This window comes from Poecilia latipinna, unplaced genomic scaffold, assembly GCF_001443285.1.
Source record: "Poecilia latipinna isolate Pla-1442-1.1 unplaced genomic scaffold, P_latipinna-1.0 Scaffold153, whole genome shotgun sequence".
In the NCBI taxonomy this organism is placed as follows: Eukaryota; Metazoa; Chordata; class Actinopteri; order Cyprinodontiformes; family Poeciliidae; genus Poecilia; species Poecilia latipinna.
Window position 1 is genome coordinate 113,225 of NW_015112769.1, and position 14,336 is coordinate 127,560.

A 14,336-nucleotide genomic window follows, 5' to 3' on the forward strand; every position below is an offset into this window, starting at 1 on the left:
CTTAAAACAAGCTCCTACAGCTTGCTGAAAACTTGCCTGTTAGTTTTTGTTTCATTTGAAGTGTACCAAGATATTTACATTAGAAATTAGACCAAAAGTACTTTGTGTTTTTTCACTGTAGACAAGGTTCAATATCTGATTGAAAACATTTTAATTGATTCCTGTTGAATTTTAAATGTTTATTTACTCTGTACATAAGATACTGTCTACTGACACTATTCTTTATTCCTACAAACAATTCAAACTGTCCATGTAAATGCAGCATTTAGCAAAAGCAGTCATCCAAGCTGTCTTTTTCTGAATCATTCATGAACTGTCACCATTATGAACCTGGCTTATGGAGTCTGCAGGAATATCCATCTATCCTCTCTTTGGAAACCATTTTCAATGAGAAATACTAAAATGAAGCCCTTGGTATCGGGAGAGATTATTCTCATTTGCACAGTATGCTGTTAAATCTTCTCCCTCCTGGAAATATAGATTGCTTCATTGAATCAAGAAAATGGAGAACAGATAAAACTACTGTCGCGGCCTTCTCGTTTCCAAAAAACAATATTCCAACAAAGGCCGTGGGTGTTAACGGGTGGTTTTTGATTTGAACGCACTTCCGACTTAATTTGTTTGAAAAAATATATTCTTCATTTCTTGTAAAAATAGCGACAAAATAATTACCAAAAATGTCCTACAACTTAGTCAAAAATGAAAGTAAACTTAATATGACGTTTCAAGTACAAAAAAATGAAAAGTGAAAAGTGAAAGTGGTCAAAAAATCATTTACAAAAAACCTCCCATCCACACACCAAACATTTGCCAAACAATCCTCCACTCAGCACCCGGTGTGTTTTAATTACTTAAATTAATGGGAGGGTCTAACCAATTACCAACATAATCAATTCATATATACAAATTAACTACAGATTGTGGATTTAAACTTAACTTAAATAAATTCTAAACTTCCCAAAATAGAAAACTAAATTAGTAGAAATTACAAGTTGCAAACATTACATAAATGGCCACCACAACTACTTTGAAAGCAAAACAGCAGTTTTCTTCCTGCTCTCCCTCATCCAGACGAGAAAAAACAATAGACAGATGTTCATCTGAATTATTTAGCAGATCAGTGAAAGTTATTTTATTTCAGTAAAGCAATTCAAAAGATATGACTCAAATATGGAAATTTTTTTTTACATCACACAGTCATGTGACCAACAACCAGATGTTGCTACTGGCAGAAACAATGAAGAAGATGACCCTGGCGCAGCATGTTGTTTTTAATGACTTACTGAGTGAATTTAATTGTGTTTCTTATTTAGTTGAAACACCATAACTGCACATTTGCATTCTTTCGACATCAACAGAACATTGAAAAATATCCGGTTTGTTTGCGGAGGCGTGAATCGAACTCTAAGAAGTCAAACTCAGGTTCAAATTCATATGTGAATGAGAACCTGACCAGCAAATGTTCCAAGACCAGGAAGTGAACTACACGCAGGGAGTTCTGGGTAAATACAACCAAAACAAAGGTGAGAGTCCAGCGCTTGCGGGAGAAATGGCTCAGAATCCTCTAGTTGCTGAAATCTGATGCCACTCCATATTTGTTTACATGTCGTGAAGAAAGAAATTACGTTCATGTCTTCTTCAGAGATTTTTGTGCCGTTTCCCTCAGTAGTTCATGGTGCAGCGCCCCCACAGGCGAGGAGGGAAACAGGTTTTTCAAAGGGTTTGGAACCAGATCTGCTGACCTATCAGGTGTGAAAACATCCTAAAATGCCCTGGTAAAGATGGCAGTTCCAACTCCTCCAACTCTGGAACTGATCAAACACAGCATGCTTCCTCCGCCCGTTAATATTTGTGCAAACAAAACGTCAAAGACTGGAGGTGCTGGTTTTAAACCTGGAGTTGTATCAACTCATTTTTTAAAGATCAGGAGCAGAAAAAATATTTAATGGTGGGAAGTATTGTATGAAGCACTTTGAAGATGCCTTCATCTTGAAAATGTGGCTCTTAAATTATTTTATTTTTGTTGGGTTCAAACTTGTATTTTTTTTTATTGTTATATGTCTGGCTAAAATATTGTTATTGTTACGGGTGAGGAAGCCGTTATGCTTCAAAACATTATAAATGCATCCCTGTACAAAATGTTTCCTACAAACACTGACCAGGTATAAAGAATGAATGGACTTTTTCCTTCCACTCAACCTCCATTAATATTTTTGGATGCAGCACTGTTTTGGTCAATGGCGTTTTTTGGCTAACAGTCCTTACTGATATCAGTCACTTTCTGAGAAATTATAGACATAATCATCAAAATTACCAGAAAAAAAATATTTAAAAATGATCATTCTGTTAGCAATGAATCTATGAAAATATGAGTTTCACTTTTTGATGGAATAACTGAAATAAAACCAACTTTTTAAGGTTATCCTACTTTACTGAGTCACACCAGTACAATGTTGATAAACTATGTAAACAATGGCGACACATGCAGTAAATGCCGCGAGCATCTAAGCTATTGTATAAATTTTTTATATGTCTGGCTTTACAAAAAAAAAATAAACAGTAAGACAAATGCTTGTGTAAAAACCCAGCTGGTGCCTCTAAAGGTTTTGTTAAACTTTGCTCATGTTTTCTGCTCCCCAGGCTTTTTCATTCAACTTCTGAAATATGAAATATTTAATAACGTCAAAACAGCCAGAATATGAAATGTATGTATGATGATGCTTTGAATGGGAAAGTACAGAACTGGTGCTTTGAATTTTACATTGTGTCGTTCTGCGGTGCCAGTTCGCTCTGCATGCAACATTTAGGGAAAATCATTCAAGCAAGTTTTGGAGCAATTTGAGCTGATTTATGCTAAATAAAACCTTTAAACCCAGAAGTTTCACCCTGATAAGAAAACAGTGTCTGCAGCTTTAAGTCTCATAAGAATCTTATTAAATGCTGCAGTTTCACTTCGGCTTTCTAATTATATTTTGTTTCTGTAGAAACTTGTAGATTTGATGCAACAGTTGAGTGGATTTTATTCATTCAAATGCCATATGCATGAATATTTTCCATCAGGTTTTGCATATAAGGTCCAAAGTTACAACAGATTATTAGTGCCATTATAGATGCAAATAAAAAAGAGAAGACACCGAAATTTTCAATAAAAAAACAGAGAAATTCTGAGCTTCAAAAGTTGGAAATTCACAAGAAAAAACTCAGAAATATTTTTTTATTAATTTCAGATATATTCAAGAATTTTTTTTTTTTAGAAATTCTAAGTTTGAAAAGTTGTAAATTTGCGAGATAGAATTAAGAAATTTCTGAGATTAATTTCAGAAATTTTCAATAAAATACAAGAATGAACCCTGAACTTGAAAAGTGGTAAATATGCAAACGAATATGAATGAATAAATGAACAAATTTTGAGATTAATTTAGGAAATTTTCATGAAAAAACAAGGAAATTCTACAAAATTCCAAAATTTTAGTAAAATTCTAAAATGTTACATATTTTCAAAGCTCAAAAAGAAAATTTAGTTCAAATAGAAAAAAACATGTAGTTTCAGAAAATATCCAGTGAATGTGAAATGAATTTCAATGTTTCTGAGTCTCCAGTTTCAAGTTTCATGTGTCTTGAAAATATTTGAAATTGATCTCAAATTTTCTGAATTTTTCCCCCCAAAATTTATGACTTTTTGAGGTGGGGTGTGAATTGAGTTTAGATTGGGATTAGTGCAGGTATGTCCAACATGTGGCCCCGGGGCCATTTTTAGGCCGTCTGGATGATTTTATATGGCTACTCGATCAGCAATTCAAGATTTTTTAATTTAATAACAAATCTCTGTTTTGATTGATTGGACTTTGTTAAAAACTGCAAGTGCTGACTGACTTTTGTTGCCAAATGTAAAAAAATAAAATAAAATTAGGACAAGGAACCCAAAAATTTAGAAAATATTTACCTGCCATTTAATACGTCAACAAGAATTGGTGAATTATTCCTTTTCTACAAAACACAGGCAACTTTGCTTTATTGAAATATTGTGAATTTAGTGTGTTACTGTAGAGATAAAAACAACTTTCTGTTTTAATTTTTTTTTAAATTCTGACTGAAATTTTCTCAACTTGACAATTTTGGACACCATTGGTTTACTGTAGGGGTTGGGCTGTAGAAAAGAATGACAAATGAATGGAAGTCAATGCAAAGTCCCTGTGAAGATAGACAGACAGACACACTATATCCGTGTGCGTGTGTGTGTGTGTGTGAGTGTGTGTGTGTGTGTGTGTGTGTGTGTGTGTGTGTGGGCTGCTTATAGGACACCCAACAGGAAATTAAGCGACTGCTGATTATTGGACTTTCAGGAAAGGAAACGGTGACTGTTATTAAAAAAGGTTCAGATGCTGCAGGTTGATGTTTCACAGACAGACCTCACTGAACTCCCTGTGCAGTTTCCTTTTTCTGCTGCCTGTTTTTTTCCTTTAACCATTTGAAATGATCTGATTTTTTTCGTATTTGTACATGTGTTTGTGAGGCAGACAGATGTGATCTCCTGTAATCTGATTGGCCAGCAGAGCAGCAGAAATGTCAGCCATCCTGAGGGAAACAAGCTCCACAGTCTCACCTCACTGCTCCTTTCTGTCACTAACAATCACTGACTTCTGTTTTCAGATGCAAAAAAAAAAGTCATCAAGTGCAGATTTTATTCCTACTGCAGCAACAAAAACCTTCAGAAAACAAAGAAACCAGATCAGTTTGTTGCAACCTTTACCATGAAGGAAACCACAGCTGTGTGTTAGCAACAGGTGTCGTATATTAATACTATACATATTAACAAATACCTAATACAGGTATAGTAAGCCCTTAATATTGATAAAAATATACAAGGTCCATTGGCAGATTATTTCATTTACAACATGAGGAAAATGTCTTGTTATGAGTGAAATAAGTTGCCAATGCAACAAATACTTTTCTGCAATTTTAAGAAAACATTGACTTGAAACAAGCTCCTACATCTTGCTTAAAAGTTAATTATAAGTTAGATGTCTTCAGACATGTAAATAAGACCATATTTGATTTATTTTTATCATTAAAATGCCATTTAAGAGGCTGTTATTTCAGATTTTTTTTGCAACCTAGTTTGTTGTACATTTATTCAACATCTTTGTGTTTTTAATCAAATTAAAATCCTTTGACTTTTTCCGCTACCATTTCTTTCCTCGTCCTTTCGGATTAGCTTCTCGGCCAGCTCACCTGAAGGGCAAACTCGTTTTTGTTTCCCTTTTTGTCGCTTTCCTGTACATTTCATTTTCTTCCTCAAAGCTACGTCCTTTCAACACTTACAATCAGACTCCAGGCAGTGATGCAAAAATGGACTCGCGCTTTAAAAAGGCAGGAAACCTGATGAATCTGAAATACTCTGTAAACATCTGCACACAAACGAACCGGGAAACTGACATTTTTTACCTTTTCCACTTAATGAATAGAAGAGGGAGTTTGCATTAACATTTCCCTGTGAACATTAGAAATGCTCAGAAAACTACAGTCAGGGTTATTTGAGCACTTCAGATCCCCTCAGAGCTGAATTTAATGCATTTTATTCATATTTTCTGAGGCATTTAATGATTATTATTATTACATGCATTCGTCCTTACAGCATATAAACTGATTTTTTTGGCATTTTGAATCTTCCCCATGCCTGTGTATATTTTGGTTCCAGTTTTCTCTGAAAGCATACTAAGCTAAACGTGTAGAAGTGAGTTTGTGAATGGATGTTTTTCTGGCAGATATTTTTCTTCATTTTCCCTTTGACCTCTGGAGTTTATTCTGTACAGAATAAATTAACTTTGTAATTTAATTCAGGTTGTGAAGAACTGCAAACGTTGCAGGAAGTGCAACAAAGACGTACAAACGACAAACTATCACAAAACATAAAGTTTAATTAAAATTACAATTAGAAACATACGATAGCAGATTTGTATTTATTTATTTTATTAATAAAGAAATTGTTGTGTCATTAATTGCTGTAACAAGCTGGATTTTAAATTCCAAATAAGATACTAATGTAAAATGTAACAACTGGCTCAATAGATCCGTTTCCATTGCGCAATTTCACATTTCAAAAATAAATTTCTTTTTTGATCAATGTTTTGCATTAAATGAGTCACATGATCAACAACTGGGTGTTACTACTGGCAGAAACCACAAATAAGACAACAGGAAGTGGCTGGAGATGATGGTGCAGCACGTTTTTAAATGAACAAACTTATTCACATGAGATTTCAGTTGCTGATTTAATAGAAACACTGCAGTTGAAAAACAATTAATCTGCTTTGAAAAGTTTTACTGTTTATATTTTATTTATCTTTTCATCAAACAGTTTTCTGTCTCTAAAATATGTTAATATCTGCCGTTAAAATTTATCTGTGTGTTTCTGTCCGTGTCTGGCTTTTCTCCAACTGAGCCAGCTTCCACCCAGAGTCTAAAAATGCATATTAGGTTAATTCAGAAAGTCCAAATTGGCCTCAGGTGTGAGTGTCTGTGTGCATGGTTGGCTGCTGAAATAGATCCCAGCTCCCCCTGCAACTGAAAGCAAGATTAAACAGAAACAGGAAATAAATGCATGGATGGTTGGATGGTTCTGACTTTAAGGGTTTTTCTTTGTTTCCTGATACCAATGGGGTATTTCTTGTTGTTTTTGCCACATTTTTCTCTTTGTTCTTGTTTTGGAAATATTTAAATTTATGCTATGAGTTTCTTTATCACATCCTGCCTGGTTTGAAGGTTTAAAGGCATTAAGATTTGCACTTTATCCTTGATTATTGTTTTTTTAATTCTCAGTATCTATCCAGTGTGTTTGTGACAGCTCTTCAAAATAACACATTTATTTAACTCTTTTAAATCAGAGAGAAAAACTCAAAAATACAATTTAACTAGTGTAATTCCCTTTCTTTTAAGTTATGCTTCCTTGAACAGGTTAGGACAGGTCTATGGTTACATTTTTTCTCAAAATCATTGTTAGATAATGAGACTTTAGTCTTGATCTCCTTCCAGAATGAGCTGTTTTAGGGTCTCTGTCACTTTAAATCAAAATAAACTGCTGCTGGCTGACTCAACGTTTACACTCGCACATGAAAATGGCTGCTGGCAGATTCAAATTCAAATCCAAAAATACTTTATGATCCCAAAGGGAAATTAAATGTCGTTGTAACTCATATTAATTCAAATCCTTCAAGGATTTACTGCAGACAGTGACAGTTGTTGGCAGGAAAATCTGACCGAACGTGGTGGAGCTCCGGCCGGGTGACGTTACATTCCTGAGGTTTCCGAAACAGCTCAGTTTCCACATACAAAGAAACATGAACTTATTGCCAAAAAACGGCCGAGTGGGTGTTTGTTAAGTGATTTGGTTGTTTTCAGAAGCAGTAGAGACCTAAATGAAAATATAAAAATGGTAGGTGTAATAATAATACGCCCCTTTTAACAAAAAAAGAAAGAAAAACTTAAAAATACAATTTAACAGATGTATTTTCCTTCCTTTAATGCTCGTCTTGCACACTTTGTTCTAGTTTCTAATGGATAAAATGTCTGTTGGTTTTAAAAACAGAAAGGACCATCATGATTCGATTTGAACTGATAATTAGTTGAAAATTGACTTTGTAACAGCTATTATCATTTCAAAAATATATTTATGTAACAGTTTGGAGCCGAAGCCAAGGTGAGCGTTCCTTATCCTCCTGATCGTTGGGCGACCCAGATGACTCAAAGCTGGTTGTACAACGACTTGGCATGTTGTCACACCCACACTGCTGTCAGATGAAAGCTTTGTCTTCTACCATGAAACCACAAATGGCTAATGAATTAAAAAAAAAATAAAAAACGTGGAGTTTTATTTCAGTCAGATTGCCCACAAGAGCCATCAGCATTTAGCAGCCAAACTTGAAACAATGTGAGAGCCGACATTAGAATGATGAAATCGCTGAAATGAGAGAGTTGGCTTCTCTGTTTCCTTCGCACTTACAAACAAAGATCTTTTTAAATTCTCCCTGATTAAAATCCTGACCATAAAAGTGGCTGCTCTCTTTCTAAAGTGATTCTTATCCTCTAAGATCTTCACATTTTGGGAAAGAAAAGCCGCCATAAGCCTTTGATACTGAACTTTGTCATTGAAAGGTTATATTGCTATTATAGTCTGCAAATATTCTCCTAAAATCTCAAACCTGTGCAAAATAATTTTCTTAAACTAAAGCAGATGGGAATATGTTTGAAATTACTGGCACATGCAAGGAAGCAGATGCGTTTTCTGCTGTTCAGAGGTAAATCCCACTGAAACATCTGCTGTTTAAGACCGTTTAAAACTGCAGAATCTAAAATAAAGATCCTGAATCTGCCATCCATCCTGCCCTCTGACTTTCTCTGACCATAGAGAATTATGTCTTCAAGGTTGGAGCAATTTTTGGCTCCATTTTGCTTCTCGGGTGCTAAAAGAACTTAACCTTCAACTTAAACGTTCAGGTTTTGGTTTGGTCTGTTCCCCTCCTGGCCTATGGGGGCACTGCACTAAGAACCACTGAAGGAAACGACACAAAAACCTCTGAAGAAGACACTGAGCGCAAGAGTTTTTGTAAACAAAAATGGAGTGGCATCAGATTTTAGTGGTGGGAGGATGTCTCTTATGTTTTTGGTAAAAACCATGAGAGATTTCTCTTAAGTTTTTTGGGTTTTTGCCAAGTTTTTAGTGCAACTATCGTAGTACACTTGAAATAAAACAAAACTAACATAAGTAACCTTCCAGCAATATCTTATTTTTAAGTCAGTAATTTATTTATTTTTAAAGCACAAGTTTTAAGATTTTTCACTTAAAACATGAAAAAATGTTTCGTTATAAGTGAAAAAATCTGTAAAAGGAACCAGTACTTTATTTTTCATCAAGATTAAACAATTATATTACTTTCAAGTCAGTTTTGTCTTATTTCAAATGTACTGAGATTTTTGAAATAGATAAAAAATACTTGGTAAGATTTTGTGGTTTTGCAGTGTTCTACACTTTCGACTTTACAGCATTCACAATTTGATCACTAGATAAGTTGGGCTGCTAGATTTTGGGACATTTCATTAGCAGCTGCATATAAACATTTGCTACATGCATTCATTTCTTCTCACACAACACAATGCAGGTGCTCAACTCAACTCAGCATGCTAAAAGCTCAAACAAATTATGTTTTAGGAATTATTTACTTAAAACAAGCTCCTATTTCTTGCTGAAAAGTTACTTGTAAGTCAGTTTTGTCTTATTTCTAGTGTTCCAAGACATTTGCACTAGAAATTAAAAGCTGACTTTGTGATTTTGCTTCCATTGACCATTAAGTAAAGTGTGAACTCTCTCTTCTAACTGATTTTATCTTTTCTTTTCCTTTGTTTAACAGTCCCTCCCGTCGCTCAAACACTTTCACTCCGCTGCTCCAGTGGCGCCTCGACTCCTAATTACTCCCACAGTTACTCCAGCAAAGTGCTTTTGCGAAACACCTGAAGGCGGCGACAATTTGAGCGCTTGTTATCCTGCTGATTGAGCCTCATACAGTAACATGACGCAAATTGAAGTGAGGCTATCAAGGCTGTCATTTTCCTCCTGCACTGATTGTAAAACACCATGCTGAACACAATGTCCCGGAGAATTTTAGTCCGAGACAGCCGCCTGGTTTCAATCATGTCTTCACTCTTATGCTACAAAACTGCATTTGTTCGCCTTGGCACGGCGAGGGAAAGATTTGCATTTTAACCCATGCTCATTTTATGATATTTCACGAGCCTGCAGGCTGCCAGAGCGCAGTGAAGAGGAACACTCTGAGCCATGCAAGCTAATGGACCAGATAGGCAGTTATTTATTCAAATTCCTGCCCAGCTCATGCATTTTCTCCATGCATTCTTTTTCTCCTTAACATAAATGCAATAGGTTTCCATTCCAGCTGAAACTCGAGTCTGCTATTCAAATTATTGTAATTGAAGTAAAAAAATATTCTGGGCCTGTTTTTTTGTTTGTTTTTTCTGACAGGCAATTTAAATAACTTTCAGAACTCAATTTAAAATTTTCCTTCCTTACGTTTTGTGATTTCTGCATATTTCGGTATTTAAAGAACTAGCTGACTTACTTTTGCAGAAGAGGGTTCAGGGCCACTGGAATAACAAATTCACTGAGATTAAAGTTAAAGTTCTGATTTTTTTAGCAAATGCTGCTCTTCTATGAATGAAATGGCATCTTTAAGGACGCCTTAGCCACAAAAACCCCAGCTTGAATGCAACATATTCCTCCACAACTTTCACCTTGGTCACTGAAGCTGTTCCTGTCAGGTGTCCATCTGCTTAAGATCAGAACTCTGAGGGGAAAAACACCAGAATTTGGGGAAAAAATTCTGAATTTTGTGATTAAAGTCAGAATTCTGCAACTACAGTCAGAATTCTGAGAAAAACTTTGGTATTTTGAGGAAAAAAAAACTGAATTTTGAAAAAGCCATAATTCTGATATTAAAGTTGCATTTTGAGAAAGTTCTGAGATCAACGTCAGAACTTTTTTTTCCATTGTCTGATCCTCTTCCTCTGCGCTTTACAGTTTTTATGATTCGGACCGTTAAATGTCCCAGACGTGTTGCTGTCAGGCAGCCATCTTGTGCGCCGCGGTGTAAATGTAGCAGTGATTTACGGCGGGCGTCTGAGTAGAGCAGCCATGCTCCGATGCACAGCACCAACCATCCTGCACATCGTTTGTCAAACTCCACCATAAAGTAATCAAGATGGGAAACGGCACATGAATTTCCTGCTTTCTCAGTGGCGACGACGTTCATTAAACGCAGCCATTCCTGCTTTTTCACATTTCCTTCACAGATAAAATCATGTTCTCCTTTATTTTCTTGTATCAGTCTGACTTCTTAAACTTATTGCTTTTTTTCTGCATACACACATTTTTATCTATGCAGCACTGGTCAGCAACAGCTTTGAGACACATATGAAAAACAGATGAAAGCTCCTATAAATTTAAATAAATTAGAACTGTACACAATCAACAGAGCAGGAAAATAAAAATGAACGACTTTCGGTTTTATTGAAGCTTTAATTATATGTGGAGAGACAAAATATGAGCCAAAAATTTTGATAAACAATTATTTTCACAATATTAACAAATTATTTATGATTTTGGTTGTGTGTGGATTTTATTTCAGCATAATTTGTTTATTTTTTGTTTCTCTTGTTTTATTTTGAATATTTAAAACAGTTCCAATATTATGTGTTGCTTACTAAATTAAAGTTTATTGGTCTTTGAGAGAGTGAACATGCATTATTGTTAATATATTACTTGAAAAATTAGCTAATAACAATATTGTTTATTGCTGGAGCTCCACTGGGGTTGCTAGGTAACTGGCAGAACTTCACTTGGGTTGCTAGGTAATGGGCGGAACTCTACTGGGGTTGCTAGGCAACAGCTCAGCGTGACACTGCCATTTGGAGGTTTATGAAACTCCCATTGGCAGCTTCTGGAAACAACTCGTTTTTCAGAAGCAAAAAAACATTAACTTAATACACTTGGGTGTTTTAGAAGCAGTAGAGACTCACATGGTAGAACAAAAATGTGAATTTTGAATAATAATCCTTAATATTGATGAAAAATTCCTGGTTCGAACATGGAAAAAATATGTTGTTGCAAGTGAAATAATCTGCCAGTGGAGCTAGTACATTTTCATCAATATTAAGAAATTATTAACTTAAAACAAGCTCCTATATGTTGCTGAGACATTACTTATAAGTTAGTTTTTTTCTTATTTCAAGTGAATGAAGATATTTGCATTAGAAACTGGACCAAAACTACTGGGTAAGATTGAGTATTTTTGCAGTGAAGGTATGAAACCAGACAGAAATGTGAAATGCAGCATCCCAGTGACAGCCTTCGATTGTTTCCTGTCTGAGCGCTCACCGCTGCCTGCCAGCAGCGGAGCCGACCTCTGAGCTAGCTTCAGTCTGGCAGGGCGTCACAGGAAAGTTTCATATCCAATTTCCGATTTTCTTCACTGCCTCCAAAGGAAGAGCAGCGCCTGTGATCATTTAGCTGCTTTAGCCGCTTGATAAGCAAATACTCTGGCCTGTGATTTGAGCCAAAGAGGAAAGTAATTTGCAATCATCTATTGCTGAGCAAAACTGCTTTCAGTTTCCTCTCATATTTTGCACATTCAGATAATATTTCATTGGCCCTGTTCCTCCAGATCAGTGGTTTTAGCTCTGGTTAGCAATCTCACTCTGTGTGCTCTGTATTTTTCTGCAGATGCCTCATGTCTGCAGCCAGACTGTCAAGCAGGGTGATTTTCCCTGGGGCATTCTCCCTACTGCGTCTTTTAACTCCCAACACTTTGATTCATGCGCAGCATTGTTTAGCTATGGCGAGGTTTCCCCCCGCAGTGGTGCCAGATTTGTTCAGTTTTCACACTTTAGTGGGATTTATTATTTCTGTTCTGTTAGACACAACTGTGAATTTGTTTAATTAAAAACACAAAATGAGGTTCAACAAACTGACTAATCTGGAGTTTTTGGTGTAAGAGCCACAAAATCAGCAAAATTACAGCAAATCTCGCTGAGATTTCTGCTCATTCGTGTTATTTTGTTTCTACAAAATAGTGAGACATCATTAAGGAAAAGACAAATTTATATTTTCCTGACCTGCCAGTTTAGATTAACTGGACTCCCAAAGAGAGAACCATTTCCTTTCAGCTTTCTAACCTGCTGTGTTTCTTCGGATGTTTTTATCGATGGACTCGGTTCGATTGGGACCAGAACTGCAACATCTGTTACATTTTCAGCTGCTGTGGTTCTCTTTCACACTGCTTTGTGTCAAACCAACCAAACCCTGTGAGCAACCTGTTCCCCTCCTCACCTGTGGGGGCGCTGCACCAAGAACCACTGAAGGAAACGACAGGAAAACCTCTGAAGGCACTGAGCGCAGCTTCCTTCTCCATGAAATGGAAACAGAAACAGAGTGGTGTCAGATTTTAGCGGTCGGAGGCTTTTTCTTTAGTCTTTGGTAAAACATGATGAGTCATTTCTCCCGCTAGCGCTAGGCTAACAATTTGTTTTGGGTGTATTTACCCAGAATGCCCTGCACTGTAGCTTACTTCCTGCTTTTGGAGCGGACTCCTGTCCGCTTGGCGTTCACATACGCATTCGAACCGTTCACTTCAACCGAGCCGAGGCCAAGGTTTGTAGGCAGGCCAGAGTTTGATTACGCATTCACACCTCCCCAGATGAACTGGAGTTTCCAGACAGTCCGCTTTTATCAAATTCCAGTTTGTTTGCCTTCAAAGTCCAGTTCGTTTGGGGAGGTGTGAATGCGTAATCTAACTCTGATGTGAACCAAAGAAGTGTAAATCTATGTTTATTTGTTGAAATTAACTCTGGTTTGGTTCAGAAACATCTGTGAATGTCAAGCGGACTATAGGCCACTCCAAATGCAGGAAGTGGACTACAGCGCAGGGCATTCTGGGTAAATACAACCAAAACAAACATCCTAGCCTCGCACTAGCGGGAGAAACGCCTTGTTGTCTTTCACAAACAACAAAAAAGAAAACCTAGAACCACTAAAACCTGACGCCTCTACATTTCTGTTTCCATTTCGTGAAGAAGATAGTTGCGCTCAGTGTCTTCTTCACAGGTTTTTGTGTTGTTTCCTTTAGTGGTTCTTGGGGCAGTGCCCCCAGAGGCGAGGAGGGGAACAGGTTTCAAATTATTTGGTTCATTTGACTCAATGCAGCGTATAAATGTAACAAATGTTGCAGTTTTGCTCACCAATCGAACCGAGTCTACTGGACTATGAGACGTGAAAGCAGCCTTCGTTTTCTTGATCCTATTTCTTCACTAATGTTCTCCAACAGACTTTCCAATTTGCAGTCTGTTTTATTTACACGTGTCAGAGTAAATGGGTGTATACAAATGCATACCTCACTTTTTTGGCTTCTAAAATAATTTAAAGCATCATTTTTCCTCTCACTTCAGAATTATTCACTCTTCTCTAAGCTACTCCATTAAATCCCATTTCAAAAGTGAAAGTTTCTTGTTTTGCATTACAAATGATAAAAAATGAACATTCCTTCAAATCCCTTCTCACCAGTTTTCTCCTTCTCTTTCAAAAAAAAAACTTGAATTGTTTACATATTGAACTGCATGAGGGAATATTTCTTTTTGAGAAGCTGCAGGAAGAGAATTGCAAAAACCACAGAATTTATGAACAAGCTGGTGACAAAGTCACTGCAGGAACATTTTTTTTAATGATGAAGAGACATCGGTCTCAGAAACGGTTTATTGAGAGAGCAGTGCGACTCGTC